The sequence below is a fragment of the Dipodomys merriami genome, unplaced genomic scaffold (genome assembly GCF_024711535.1).
Source record: "Dipodomys merriami isolate MVZ:Mamm:240054 unplaced genomic scaffold, mDipMer1.0.p SCAF_262, whole genome shotgun sequence".
Classification (NCBI taxonomy): Eukaryota; Metazoa; Chordata; class Mammalia; order Rodentia; family Heteromyidae; genus Dipodomys; species Dipodomys merriami.
The window spans coordinates 615,803-631,037 of NW_027204071.1; positions in this window are offsets into that span (position 1 = coordinate 615,803).

A 15,235-nucleotide genomic window follows, 5' to 3' on the forward strand; every position below is an offset into this window, starting at 1 on the left:
TCAGGCACACCTTGGGCGGTGTTGAGTTGGACTCATGAAAGACTTGTAGGCTCAGGAATCCAGAGCCTGCTGGCTGCTGTTTGTAGTAAACGCTATATCCCAGGAGTCCCACGGCTGGGAACCCTGCTTTCCTCCCCAGTGCTTAGATGGAGGCACAGGTTCCATGGAACTCACTGCCATGGCCCAGATCCCTCAGCCCAAGAAGGACTTAGGGAGAAACAACTGATGTGGTTTAAGAGTTTACTATGATTATGCCTCAGGACTGCCCCCAGTTCTAGCTCTGCTTATCATTACCACCTCCCTCTGTTTGTGTGTGTGTGTGTGTGTGTGTGTGTGTGTGTGTGTGTGTGTGTATGCACATGCGCATGAGTGCATCTTGGTAGTAGGACTTGAACTCAGGGCCCGGGTTCTGGCCTTCCATTTTTTTCATTCAAGGATAGCACTGTACCACTTGAGCCAGAGCTTTTCTTCCAGCTTTCAGGTGGTATTTTGGGAGAGGACAGTCTCACAGATATTTTTGCTGGGTTGCCTCTGAATGTCAATCCTCAGATCTCAGCCTCCTGAGGGAGCTAGGAATATAAGAGCATGAGCCATTAGCATCTGGCCATGCTTTCCTTCTTGGATAAGACAGAATACCTGTCTTCTTTTTTTTTTGTTTTTTTGTTTTTTTGTTTTTTTTTTTTAGGTCCGGTCATGGGGCCTGAGCTCTGGGCCTTGGTGCTGTCCCTCAGCTCTTCAGCTCAAGGCTAATGCTCTACCACTTGAGCCACAGCGCCACTTCCGGCTTTTTTCTTTTTGCTTATGTGGTGGTGAGGAATCAAACCCAGGGCCTCAGGCATGCAAGACAAGTGCTCTACCACTGAGCTACCTTCCCAGCCCAGAATACCTGTCTTCTAGTTGAGCACACATCTACAGCTATCCCACCTATCTCTACCCCTACCCCTACCCCTCCAGGTTTCAGAGGAATCATTCCTTCCCCTGAGGACAAAGAAATAGGATGCATTGACAGGTTTGAGCTTTATGTTCTCCACACAGTCAGGGGCTGCTGGGAGCTGCTGTAGAGGCCAGAGATCTAGGCCAGAGCAAGTAGATAGCTGTTAGAACAGAAGAGACTATGAAAAGACATCCATGCAGCTGGATGCCAGTTGCTCATGCCTATAATCCTAGCTCCTCAAGGCAGACACTTGAGGATAAATCAAGATTCAAAGCTAACCTGGGAAGACTCTTATCTCCAATGAATCACCAAAAAGCTGGGAAGTGGAGCTACTATAGTACAAGTGGTAGAGCACCAACTTTGTGCAAACAGGCTAAAGGTTACCACCTAGGCTCTGAGTTCAAGACCCAGTAAACACACACACACACACACACACACACACACACACACACACACACACACACACACACACACACACACACACACGCTATGTGCATGCAAAATCAGATATTTCTACATTGAAATTTTTAGTTATTCTCTACCTTTTCTGCATTAAGCCTGGTGGTTGTTGGCCTAGGAGTTTGATGCATACAACACCACTTGGCATCTTTAATTTTGGGGAACAGAATGGCTAGAAAGTCAGCATTTCCCATCCCAGCTCCTTGACTGGGTCGTGATCTATCCCGGCCCTTTGGGGCTCCTTTTACACACTCACCAAGATTCTTTTAAAAAGCATCACATTCTGGGCACTGGTGGTTCACACCTGTCATCCTAGCTATTCAAGAACCTGAGATCTGGAGGATCATGGTGACAAGCCAGCCTGGGCAGGAAAGTGTATGAGAATTTTATCCTTGATGAAACATCAGAAAACAAGAAGTGACCCTGTAGCTCAAGTAGTAGAGTGCCAGCCTTGAGAAACAGAGCTCAGGGACAGCGCTCATGGAAAACAACAATGAGAGGAATTGCATGATGGCTCTGGGATTGACATGGGCTGAATATAATTGGAATTGTCAAGTGCACCAAGATAAAGCATTACCTCCTTTAGTCTTGTGCTCCTCCATCTGTCTCACCGCCTGACCTTGGCATGCTTCGGGTCACCATGGCCCTAGTTGGACGGGAGGGCTCCGAGGAGGAAGGTACCAGAGCAATCACCCACCTCCCTCTTCCATGCTCACCCTGCTGCTTCTGCAATAGACCTACTTCCTGGAATCCGTCCATGAGATCATGGCCGCCACATTGTGGTGAGTGGTGGGTCTAGCCAAACTCGGGGAAGTTAGGGGTGGAAGTCGGTCTGGGACTAGGAGTTTCCACCCTGGGTGTGGGCTGAGTCCAGGGCTGACATTTATTTCATCCTGAGCCTTGCAGGGGTGCGGAGACAATGTAGACTCCACATTGAGTCAGGTAAGATCAGAATCTGGAAGACTACTTTTATGGGGGAGGCTGTGGTGCTCAGGGGGCCACTGTTCTTGGTACTTCTCTCTCGGGACTCCCCTCTCCCTCTCTCATCCCTCAATGGTAAAAGAGAAACTTTAAATAAGGGTGTCAAAGAGGGGGCAGTGGAGGCTTTCTGTGTGAACCAGATTTGTGCTTCATATTCATCCTAGCCCCTACTTCCAATTTATCTGAGTAATGACTATATGTGTTTGGGGGCAGGGGATCATCTTAGCTGAGAATGTGGCTCAGTGGTAGAGTGGTTGCCTAGCATGCCTGAAGCCTTGGGTTCAATTCCACACAGAAAAAGCTGGAAGGAGAGGTGGGGCTCAACTGGTAGAGCACCGGTCTTGATCAAAAAGAGCTCAGGGTCAGTGACCAGGCCCTGAGTTCAAGCCCCATGACTGGAAGAACAAATCTTTGTGGAGGCTTTCTTTCCCTTTGAAAACAGTTTATTCTTTGTGATAAGCATAACATGGGCCTCTTCCCAGGTCACCAATGGGCCATTATATGTCCCTTGAATTTTGTCTCCTCCCAGCAGCCTCTGCTCTACCCAGCCCACAGTTTACCCTTCCCATCACCAGGCAGATAGAGACCTATAGAAGGACAACTGGCCATCAAGTTCTGGTGGCTGCCGAGGATTTTGAGACTCAATATGTCACATAGGGAGTCATCATCCCCATCAGACTACAGAAAAAAGGGACAGAGTGCTGCAAGCCTGAGTTCGCCAGCTGTGGGTGGCTCTGGATGTGGGACATCTGTGGCAGGATGTGCTCTGTGGGAGAGTCCTCTACTGGGTAAGGAACCCCGACCTCTCCTCTGGCAGTTTCCACACGGTCTTGAAGTTGCATTTCTTCAAAACCTTTCTGCTCCTCCATCATTTTGCCCACCCAGGATCCTGAGGCCTCTAAAGCAGCAACACAGATAGGGGGCTCAGAATGGACCGACATCTGGAGCCCTTGAGAAGAGAGACAGCAGCTCCTGCAGCTCTTTCCTCTTCTCTATCTTCTCCTGGGACAGCTGGCACATGCCCTTGGCTTTCTCCCGACACAGTTGATCCAGGACTAACATCTGTCCTTTACACACCAGGAGCAACTCCTGGACGGTGTGGATATGTGCCAACAGCTGGCTGCATGGATGGTGGAGCTCATTCGCTGGACCATGGAAGTGCACCTCATCATGCAGGTCGTGGATTAAGCAGATTTTCTTTTTGGACTCCCACGTGTCCCACTTCCCATCCTCACACATACTGTGGTGGCAGCTCACGGGGTGGGTACCTGTGGATCCAGCTCTATCTGGCACTGAGCTGTCGGGTGGATCGAGTGCCTGCAACAGGCCCGCCGCTCCTGCGGCAGGAGTTTCCCCTTGTGGATGTCAGCCTCAAAAAGTGCTCCCAGAGTCACATCCTTCTTACTTTGGGGGATGTCTCTATCCTCTGCGATGGGCACATCAGGGGGAGTCGCTTTCTCACCTTTTCTTCTCCAGGGCTCACACCTTCCCCTTCCCCAGGGAAAGCCAGGAAGATCAGCTGGGCCTGCAGGCACTCATCCTGTGTTCTGATTACTTCCAGGCACTTGAGAGTGTCCTGACACTTTGGGGGCATCACTTGTCCCCACAGTTTGTCGGGCCCTGCACTTGCTAAAGCTGCTCCAGCAGCTGAGTCTGCCTCTGCAGGTGCTGCTGCAAGGCCTACTTCTTGGAGCTCAGCCATTCATTGGAGGTGATGTGATGCTCACAGGTGGCTCTGAGCTCCTGCAGCTGGGCCAGGGACTGCTCCTGCTGCTTCTGCAGCTCCCAAGCCACTTGGGTCTCTCTCTCATCCATCTCTTACCATTCCTCTATCTTCTCCTCTGAATGGTCCATCTGTTCCTGCAGATGTTTCTTCACCTGCTGCTCAGAGTCCAAGATGTTAGCAAACTCCTCCTTCTCACCGCTCACCCTATGGAGAGCACCCCACAAAAAGGCCAGCTGTTCTTCTATCTGTGGGTCGCACAGACATGTGCATCATGGCGTCTCAGGGATCCCTTGCCAACCCTCCACCTTCTCCTCCAGTCTCTGCAGTTGTTCCCACTGCTCTGCATTCTGGAGATTGGGCCTCTGGTTTTCCTGGATCTGGATATGAAGTTGCTCCTCCAGGTTTTTCAACTTCATCTGCATGCGGTAAGCCTGGGTCTGCAGCTGCTGCTTGGCATGAGATAGTCCTGTGGGGGGCCATGGCTCTGCCAGCTTCCTTCTCAGTTCCCCCAGCTCTTTCTCAAAATCCATCACCTGCCTAGCCCCTCCCTCCTTCTGCTCTGTCAGTTGGTTCACCTGCTCGGTCAGCGGCCGGGCCTCCTCCTTCGCTTGGACCTCTCAATTCTCAGGTCCTTCACGAAGGTGTCTGTGTCCAGATTCGCTGCTGTCACCATCCAGCTCAGGTTGTCCAGTAGTCTTGTCAGTACCTCATGCCCTGCCAGTGCTTGTTGGAGCTTGCAGATTCTGTTATTCCTGCTGCTCCTCTATGTCCAGAGTGTTTCCAGCTTCTCCTGCAACTCTGTGTTCACTTGCTCCAGGTCATAGAAGCTTCTGATCTTTTACTCGAGCTGAAGTGTTACATCATTCAGCTGTTCAAAGAATATTTCAGTCTCCTTCTGTGCAGCAGTGACTGCAGAAGCCTCCATCTCCAACTCTGCCATGCCTGCAGGCAGCTGGTGAGAGTTTTATGCTCCATTACTCTGTTATCGGCCACGTTCTGCATGTGGGCCGGTGATGATTGTAAATCGCTTTCTGTCAAAACCAACTTCTGTATGAGTGGCTTGTGGATTTCTAGCTCTATTTTCAGTTCTCTGTGCCCCTGGGCTATCTTCTCCCTTTCTTTCTCCCGTTAATACTGCAGGTCTGTCTTTTCCTGATTCAGTGGTTAGATACTGGCACAGAGCACCTGGTTTCTTCTTTTGCTGCGGTCCAGGGCAGGCACCACGTGTTGGTAGCACCTCTGAAGATCTTTGGTGGTATCGGGACCCTTGACACTCTGGACCCTGATGGCTGTAACAGTCTCCAAAGGCAGGGGTGGCCCGGGGTTGGCATCACCTTTGGCTGGACCTTCCTTTGAATCATGCTCTCCAATGTTGTTTGTCTTGGGGATCCCTCCCTTTTTGGTGTCCTTTGTTTTCTTGAATGTTGCAGGTCTGATGGCAGAATTCTGTCTGTGATCTGGCAGTTGTTTCTTGCCCACAGCTCTCTCACGGAGTCTGGTTGTTAAAGACATCTGAGCACTAGGATGGGAGAGATGGGCTGGCCACATTCCCAGGCTCTGGGTAATCCTCTATTCTCCCACTCACTGACTAGGCTGTAAGTTTCCTAATCCACTCCAAAGTCGCCTGAAGACTCTTGCTCACCACCCAGCCACCTCTAACTTCCTCAACTGCTGGTAGTGGTGTCAACCAACAGAGGAAATCTGGGTGCTACTGGACAGCATGGAATATGGGAGTGGCCACAATTCTTGTATCCCATTAGTTAGAAAGAACCATGAAAGAATGGAGGTGCAGTCAGAATCCTGTGATGCAGGCTGCAATAGGTGGAGTCAAGATGACAGTGGCTCCCCAGCCCCTTTCCAAGGAAACTCTGTCCAATTCAGTTGGAGACAAGAGGGTGACTTGCTTTAGCCGGATGGCTGCACAGATTGTTCTGTATGACTGTTTCTTGCCAATCTCGGAACTTGAATTCAAGGTCTGGGCACAGTCCATGAGCTGCTTTTGATCAAGGCTAGCCCTCTACCATACGGGTCTACTTATGGCTTTGTTGACACTGAACTTGGACAAGCGTTTCAAGGACTTTCCTGCCTACGGTGACTTTGACCATAATCCTCCTATACAGGCTTGTATCAAGGAGGACTGCTGAGAGCCATTGGTGCCTGCCTAATTATTGGTCTTGCTGATGTTTTGGGACAGACCAGTGAGTTCCCTATCCATAGGGAAAACATCCTATTCGTGTACATTTTAGATATATGATTTATATTTACATACGTATGTTGATTCTATATTACATTCAGTGTAGTTATTCATTTTATTTTTCATTTTGTTCATGTATTGACTATTTTATTGATTATTTTGACACATAGAACATTGATTACTTTGATTACATAGGATATAGGACTGCATATGTTTTCCACTTCATACCTGACACCCAAGACTTTTGCAGAAAAGTAAAACATGTGTCACCATCAGCTTCTTACTCCACGATTATTGTTTGGGAGTGCTGGCATGTGAATTCATGGCCTACAGGTCCAAATTCATGAATGGGTGAGTGTCAGCATGCCATCCTGGGGCAAAATGAGCTGACACAAACTATGCAGGACCTGAGATTGAGCCCCTGGGGTTGAGAAAATAAGAACAGATTGACACGCAGATGCAGATGGTAGTGAAAGACCCCCTAACCCCCTGGGGTACTTTCTTTAACAGGAGGGCACCCCAAGAACCAAGACACCAAGCCAGCAGCTGCAATATGCAAGAGGAGTTTATTTGGTGTTTGTGCAAATGGGCTCTCTGTCCGAGGCCAGCGGTTACAGGCATTTTTAAAGACAAAGACCACAGGATTAGCATATAACACCAGGTGTCCCTGGGATTGGCCCGTTTAAAAGGTCACTATGTACTTTAGCAATTATTTTTTTACTACCTGGGGAAGTTTATAACACTCTTTGCAATAAGACAATTAGTGCAGACTGAGGTACTCACTCTGGGGGATAAGGGTTAGGAGATTTACAGTGTTTACAGGTTTGTGATTGATTAACAATTTGGCCTAGTCTGCAGAGCCCACCAGATGGCCCTTATCTTGAGCCCCCTAAACCAGGAATTTCTGCACAGGAATGCGGAGGAACATACTCTTTGTTCCTTATCTAGGGTCCCATTCAGCCATTTGGGGAATTTATTGTTAGCTCTTTATTTACGACTACAGAGCTTGTCTCAGGGCCGACACCTAGACCCCGAAGCTTTTTATTTATTTCCAGCGAGGGGAAGGGTCAGGGCTAGCGCAAGCAAGTTTACAGAAGCTAAACCAGCAGTTAGTATTTGTAAAAATATAACTCTAATTTTTAATCTTTCAGTAGTACATTAATAATATATGTTTTCACAAGTCAATACCTGACAAACATTAGACACTTATCTGGGCATTATGAAACTGAATGATGTTTTTGACCAATGTGATCATTAACACCCTCATTACTAGAAGGCAATCCTTCTCCCACTAGAAGGGAAACTTGCATTCCTGCTAGATAAAAATCCACCAAACTCCCTCATTCTCGGTAGGAAACTCTCTGTTCCTCTTGGTAGGAAACTCTTTATGTGTAGCTTGCCTTTTGTTTTTTCATTTTTGGTCAGTCTTGGGACTGAACTCTGGGCCTCGACACTCTTCCTCAGCTCTTCATCTCAAGGATAGCGCTCTACCACTTGAACCATAGCAACACTTCTGGCTTTCTCTGCTTATGTGGTGCTGAGGAATCGAACCCAGAGGCTCAAGCATGCAAGGCAAACACTCTACTGCTGAGCTACCTTCTCAACCCTTCATCTGAGTTTTTAGTTGACTCACTTGCCAATGTTGAATTCTTCTAAGTCCTTTGTACAGCTTTGGCCTTCAATCACCACACAAAATCTACCCTTTATAGATAATGTTGCTAGAATTAATTTTCCCATGCCATCCTTCTAGAGCACTTAATTTATGGGTTTAAAAAATCTTTTAGTATAATTAACAAATCTCTGTTGATCTTATTCTACTCTACATTTTATTTTTGCCAGTCCTGGTGCTCCCTGAGCTTCTTTTGCTCAAAGCTAGCACTCTACCAGTTGAGCCACAGTGCCACTTCCAGCCTTTTCTGTTTATCTAGTGCTGAGGAATAAAACCCAGGGCTTCATGCATGCTAGGAAAACAATTTAAAACTAAGCCATATTCCTAGCCTCCAAACTACATTTTATTTATACAAATTATACTAATTAATTTATACTAATTATACTGATTCCTAAGCTGCTATCTGGGGCCTGGCTTGAATTTTTGGAAACTTTTGGGGGAGGATCCTGAATAGTACCTATGTAAATATGAAATGAATGATCTTTTAGGGAAGGAGTCTCCCCTAACTAGTATAAAATGTTTGAGAATGGACAGGTGGATGAAATGCTAGGATGTAAGTGATGGCAAATTAAACCAAAGCACAGGTTCTACTCTAGTTGGCCAGAAAGGTCTCCAACACTGGTCCTCCACAATACCATCAGACATTTCCCCTGGCTATGTTTAGTGCTTACTGCTCAACTCTTCACAGGTTCGGCCTTCACTGCATCTTGATAAGTTTCCCAGAAATGCCACTTGTCCCCCGTACCTACAGAGGCAAGAGGTATAGATGGCCTTAGGAAGATATGATTTTTGTCTTAGATCCTCCTCTTGCAAACAGCAACAGCAGGGTCTTTCGAGTTTCCCCAAGCTGTGTTTGGCCAACAGATCATGCACTCCATGCCCTTGGGGGTCTGAGGTTCATTATAGTGGGAAGTGTACCACTTGTTTTTCTGGTCTCTGTGCCACACAATCTTTACATTAATGGTGAGCAGAATATTTAATCCATTTCACCCAAGCATTAATTTTTGTTGGTCATAGGACTTGAACTCTGGGCCTGGGCTCTGTCCCTGAGCTCTTCAGATCAAGGTGAAATAAAGTCCTACTAGTTGAGCCCAGAGCCAATTCCAGTTTTTTGGTGATTAATTGGAGATAAGAGTCTCAAGGACTTTTCTGCTCTGTCTGTATTTGAACCCCAATCTTCAGATCCTGAGTAGCTTGGATTGCAGGTGCATGTCACTGGCACCCAGATTTGGACTTGAATTTTAAGTTTACCCAGAAAGTTTGCTTCTTAAACTGAGGCTTCAATGCCATATATCCTTCAATCAGCTAGAGGATCAATCCAGGCTTCAGAGTCAAAGTAGGCAGCTGAAGGATTTTAGTGAATAAGACTTTTTTGAGTTCCCCTTTCAGCATATAAGATTTAAAACACACACATTCAAGCACTTATGCATAACAAATTTTTGTTTGGACAAGTGCACAGTATGGATCTCAATAATAAAAATTATCCATTATTTAATACTGTTCTGAGATCTTTTTCACCATTCTCCCAGTGGATTATCAGAAGCAGGTCCTTTGATCAATTTTCTTTGGTTCCTTAGGCCTAGAATTCTTATTCCCCATTTTAGCAGGTATCTTGAGATTTCAGTTTTTGGTGCACTAAATCCTATCTATTGTAAATTTCTTGTGCTCCCCTCTCATATTCAACTCTCCCCTTACTGGAGATTTCTCAAATATGGCTTCCTTCAGCTCCCACATTTTTATTCCTGGGCCAGAGAATGAAAACAAACATCAAGACTCAAGTTTTCTTTGTGCCTAAGACTCACTCAGCACATGAAAGTCCCCAACCAACAAGGTAATGTGCACTAGTCCAATTTTTCCTCTCATGGCCAATGCATGAGGTAACTTTTTATTGGGGTGCTTCCATCGGCCCTTTCCTGACATTGCTGATACACTTTCCATCATTAACCGCAATGGGTGGGTTTAACCCAACCTTGAGCTACCTCAACAAGGCAGGATGTGTCTCCTTCTAAAGGGTTCCCGCCTTGCATAACAAAGATTGTGGACAATACCCCAGATTATTGGGAATACTCCCATAGTGTAAGCCAATATCCCAAGAAAGACCAGCAAGTTGAAAGAAACTTAGCACGGCAAAGTTTAGTTCTGTTGAAGGGCATGTTATTGGCAGGAAGCCAATGAAGCAACCGTTCTGAGTAGGAAGTCTGAGTAGGAAGAAGGTTTTACCCCTAATGAGTTACTACTTCTGGTATTTATCAGAAGTTGTGTTCACAATCTTGCTCAATTGGCTCTTTTGAAGCTCAGCTGGCTAGTTTGAAAGGGGATCAGTTTCAGAGCAATCAATGAAACCAGGACAACAAATGCCAGAAATTGTTAGAAAATTCTTACTATGCTTGTGCTCTATGAATTAAACTATGCCTATGAGTTGAACCATGTCCCTAGAACGATTTTACTTACAGGATATACTTTAGTTAAAATAGCTTTTTGTAAGATTATGGCTACGTGTAGTCAATGCTTTCCTTCAAGCAATCACTTTCACAAAAAAATATTCTATCTCCTACACAGTCCCTTCCCAGACAGAATTTATTATCAGCAGCTTCCTCTTAGGAATGGAGGCTTTTGAGCTTCCAGTTGAAAACACCTTATTCACATATTGCTTTGGCTCCCTTAGGCAAACTCACCTCAGCAAGTGGTTATGAAACCAACCGCTGTGTGTGGCTGCTTTATTATAAAGAACCTATCTGGTACTTCTGCTCCTAATGCTAATAGAAAGAGGAAAGCCTGCTCTCTCTGGAGGCACGTAGCTATGGATTTAAGCACACATATTGAACCCTGAGCACAGGACACAGATTAGACTGCAGTATTTTCAGAGCCATAGATGAATCAGCCAGATCCCAGATGCTTGGCTGAGCATAGGGCACACTTCTGGTGCCACATTTCTGAAGTAAAACAGTTCTAAGCTGCCAAGACATTATGGTAGGAAGAGGCCTGAGGGAGAATTCTTGGTGGGAAGGAGAAGGGGAAAGTTTGGATTTAGGTTTTAGAAAATGCAAGCCACTTTCTGAATTGCTTGAGGCATCGAGCAGATCAACATGTTTACTAGCCCTCTAGATGCAGAGTATGAGTACACTTCCCACAGTTTACACTCAATCCTTCCTGTCTGGCAGCCTTCAATTCCCTCTTGCAGGAGTTAAGCAGTTTTTAAGAAAGCAAAAGTCAGTGAACGTGATCTAGCTAGTGAAGGAAGCATATCCTTTGGCTGTAGAATAGATCGATTTCTATCTCAGAACAAGAGGAAGAGAAGAAACTGGTAATGACATTTTGATGAACAAATGAAAGAAAAAATTATAAAAGGAGTGATATTGATCAAGTTGCATTGTATTTATTTTCTGACTTGTTGAATGATGACCCTTGCTACAACTACTTAAAGGAATATATATATATATATATGTATATATATATATGTATATATATATATATATATATATATATATGCAATACTATGTATTTTTTGTGAGTGCATCTCAATCCACAGTGTAAGTATCTTAAAGATAGGAAAAATCCAATGATCATAAAAATGCAACTAGTAATGGTTTAGTCTCTTATCTGTTGAAAGCCCAGAGGAAGACAGTATAGGCATGAAGATTCCAAGAAGATGGAGGCATACCCCAGCATTAGGATATAGCCCTCACTGTCTTGGCCCAAAGTGACCCCTAAATTGCCAGTAATCACTTCCAAGTTCCAGGAAGTGAGATGAACGAACAGAAAGAAGGAAATCAAGAAATACAGAACATGTGAGGACTAGCCTTAAAGCAATATCCTAGATGTTATCAGGTAACATTTTTATCTGTATTATCTAAATATTATCACTATTGGGAAATGTTATCACTATTTTACTTACCCTACACTTCAGTTAAATCTATTGATTCAGAAAGAAGGGTGGATATTATGGTAAGCACCTGAGATGTTTTGCTATGTATATCAAGGGCTCTAGAACTCGTGTGTAATGTTTTACTATTTTGTATGAGGAATAGTTGATGCATTTTATCTGCAACTAGAAACTGCTTTCAAGCATAAGAAAAAGAAGAAACATATTTCATATGCTACATATGCTCTTATATATTGAAAATGCGTATGAAAACATCCAAATTAAGGCACATTGACAATCTATTTTGAACTAACGGGGTGATTTCCCTGAGCATACTCTCATTACATTAAAGAAAATCTGCACTCAATGGAGGGAAGCCAGAAGGAGGAACACAATGAGTGGAACTCAGAACAACACGCAACAAGAGGCCCATCAGCTCCACTGGTCATAGAAGGAAAAGAACTAAGCAATCCTAAGACAGTAATTGGAAGGGAGGAATAAGAGGGAAACCGGGAATAATCTACACTATACAAAAGGCAAGAAATGTAAACATCACCTGATATGGAAGAAATACTTGGTATTGTCAAAGCTCATAGAATTCACAAACTTTATAGACCATGAAAATGATAATTTTCCTTGTATGGTTAAAATATTTTTGTGACTTTTACTAAGTATCATGATTCCACAATGCTGTGAATTATGTGAGTATTATGTAATCACCTATCTCAATTTTTTCTAAAAGTGGGAGAAGGGTTGGGTTGAGAGGGATGGGTGATTATGTTGTCAGATACATCGTATTCATATACTGTTGTGCAGAATGGGAACTTGTTTGTACAACTACTTAAAGATAATACTAATAAAAACATGTTTAATAAACAACCTCACAGGGGCTAGGAAGGTGGCTCAGTGGTAGAGTGCTTGTCTTGCATGCATGAGGCCCTCGGTTTGATTCCCCAGCACCACAGAAGCAAAAAGAAAAAAAGCCAGAAGTAGTGCTGTGGCTCAAGTTGTAGAGCACTAGCCTTGAGCTGAAATGCTGAGGGAAAATGCCCAGGCCCAGAGTTCAGGACCCACGAGTGAAGCCCCCCCCCCCAAAGAAAACCCTCACATACTTAAATGAGATATAGTTTTGAACACAGATTTATAGAATGCTGACAATTTAAATTGTTTCTCAGCCTGTTGTTGTTTTTTTCCTTTTTTTCAATAATTGTGTTCAAATGCAAACAACTTAAAATGTAAATGTATTATCTTTTTTAAATTCTGTATTAGCTTTACCTAGTTAAATAAGTGTATTTCATTTTGATATATCTACATAGGCATACAATGTCCGTTGATTATACTTACCTCTTCATCATTTTCCTTCTCCTCTCCCAGGTTTGTTTTTTATTATTTTAATCATTTTAAGAATATAGCATAGTTGTAGTAAGTACATTTACAATATTGTATACGATCAGTGTTCACACTTTTCATCCTCCAAAATTCAAATTGTATATTCAGTAAAACAATTTTCCACTCTCCTCTGCTTCAAGATATGCATCAAGTACGATTTTGCTTCCTGTCTCTATCAATTTGACTGTTCTAAATAACTGATGTAAGTAGAATCATGTAATATTAGATCTTTTTATGACTGGCTTATTTCACTTAGCACAGTGTCCCAAAGATTCATGCATAATATAGCAGTTGTCAAAACATAATTCTATTTAAAGTTGAAATAATATACTTCTGTGGGTATAAACCACATTTGCCTTAGCTATTCATTAGTTGATGGCCACTTGGATTGCCTCCAGGTTTTGAGTATTGTACAAAATGAATATGAGAGTACAAGGATCTCTTCCAGACCTTGCTTTTAGATCTTTAGAGTATATACCCAGAAATGGAGTAATTGGATCATATCAAAATTCTCTTTTCTTCTTTTTTTATTTTCTGTCATGGGGCTTTAACTCAGGTCAGGGCCACTGTCCCTGAACTTTTCCTCAAGACTAGTGTTTTACCACTTTAAACCACAGATCCACTTCCAGTTTTCTCCCCAGGCTGGCTTTGAACCACTATCCTTTTATTTCAGCCCCTGTCCTGAGTGGTTAGGATGACAAGTATGAATAATCCTGTTATAAATTGTTTGAAGAGATGCTCTACTTTTCCCATAGAGGGGTTCTAATTTTACCACACTTTTGTCAACATTGTTATTTTATTTTATTGTAGTTATCCTGCCTAATTCATATGAAGCGGTAGTTTTCTTCATTATGTTGACTAACACTTTCTGGTGATTAGTGATATTAAACACCTTCGTGGGCTGGTTAACACTTTGACTTTCTACCATTCTGTGTTGTTTAATGGACACTGTTGATTGCATCCTTTGTTGCCTCCCGATTTGTGTTTTCCCACAATGAATGACCCTACTCTGATGTCAGTTTCCAGTATGTCTTCTGGTCCTGTATCTACAAACCATCATATTGATTTGTACCCCTGTTATTGTAACAGTGAACTAAAGATACAAAGTTATGCTCTGGTCACCTATCTACTTCCACTTTTGGATCTCTCTCCCTCAGCTTTTAGTAATGGCCTTGGGGCATATCCAAAACTTACTAGGTCCTTAAAACCTGTAGAAACTTAAAGCCCCTATATTTAGTTATTTCTAATGGAAATACGTGACATCCAATTTCCCTTTTTTTTCCTTTTTGTACGTTTTTGATTGTAAAAATAGTGTACAGGTGTTACAGTTACATGAGTAAGGTACTGAGTACATTACCTATCGAGCACTGTTGCCTCTTTCAGGCAAATAAGATGAAAATTGAGAGCTTTTTAATATAAAAGCACACCAAAACTCTAGATATATATTTTTATTCATATGAGTATTTAGAATTGTGTGAAGCTAGAGATATAACCTACTTGCAAGTTAATAATGAACTTGTCACATTTTCGTGTATGCTAGAAGATTTATGATACTCTTGGGTTAGAGGCAAAAAGGAGTTAATTTGTATGAAAATTGTGAAAGCCAGTGAGATATGTGTGGGTATGTGTGTGTATTTATATATTTGAAGTGAATCTCCCTCAGTGCCACGGAGTGAAGTAAAGATGGCCATGTGAAACCTATACAAACAATAGGTTCTGACTTTGAGCAACTTCAATCTATATAATAAGACACAGACATACCTGAACTTTACGCTGGAGGATGACAATAGCTTAGAAATAGCTTATGAAAATATTCTTGCAAATATACTATAGAATATAGAGCAGCTAGTGTTCACTTGAAGGTATGCAAATACTTGAGACTGCCATGAAATTATTCTTTTTCTTTTGTTTCTTGAAGGTTCCTAGCTACCAAGACAGACACATATTTCTCCTAATAAGTACATAGCTCTCCTTAAAAATGAGGCTTGACAATTTTTCGAGAATACTTATTCTTTTTCTAG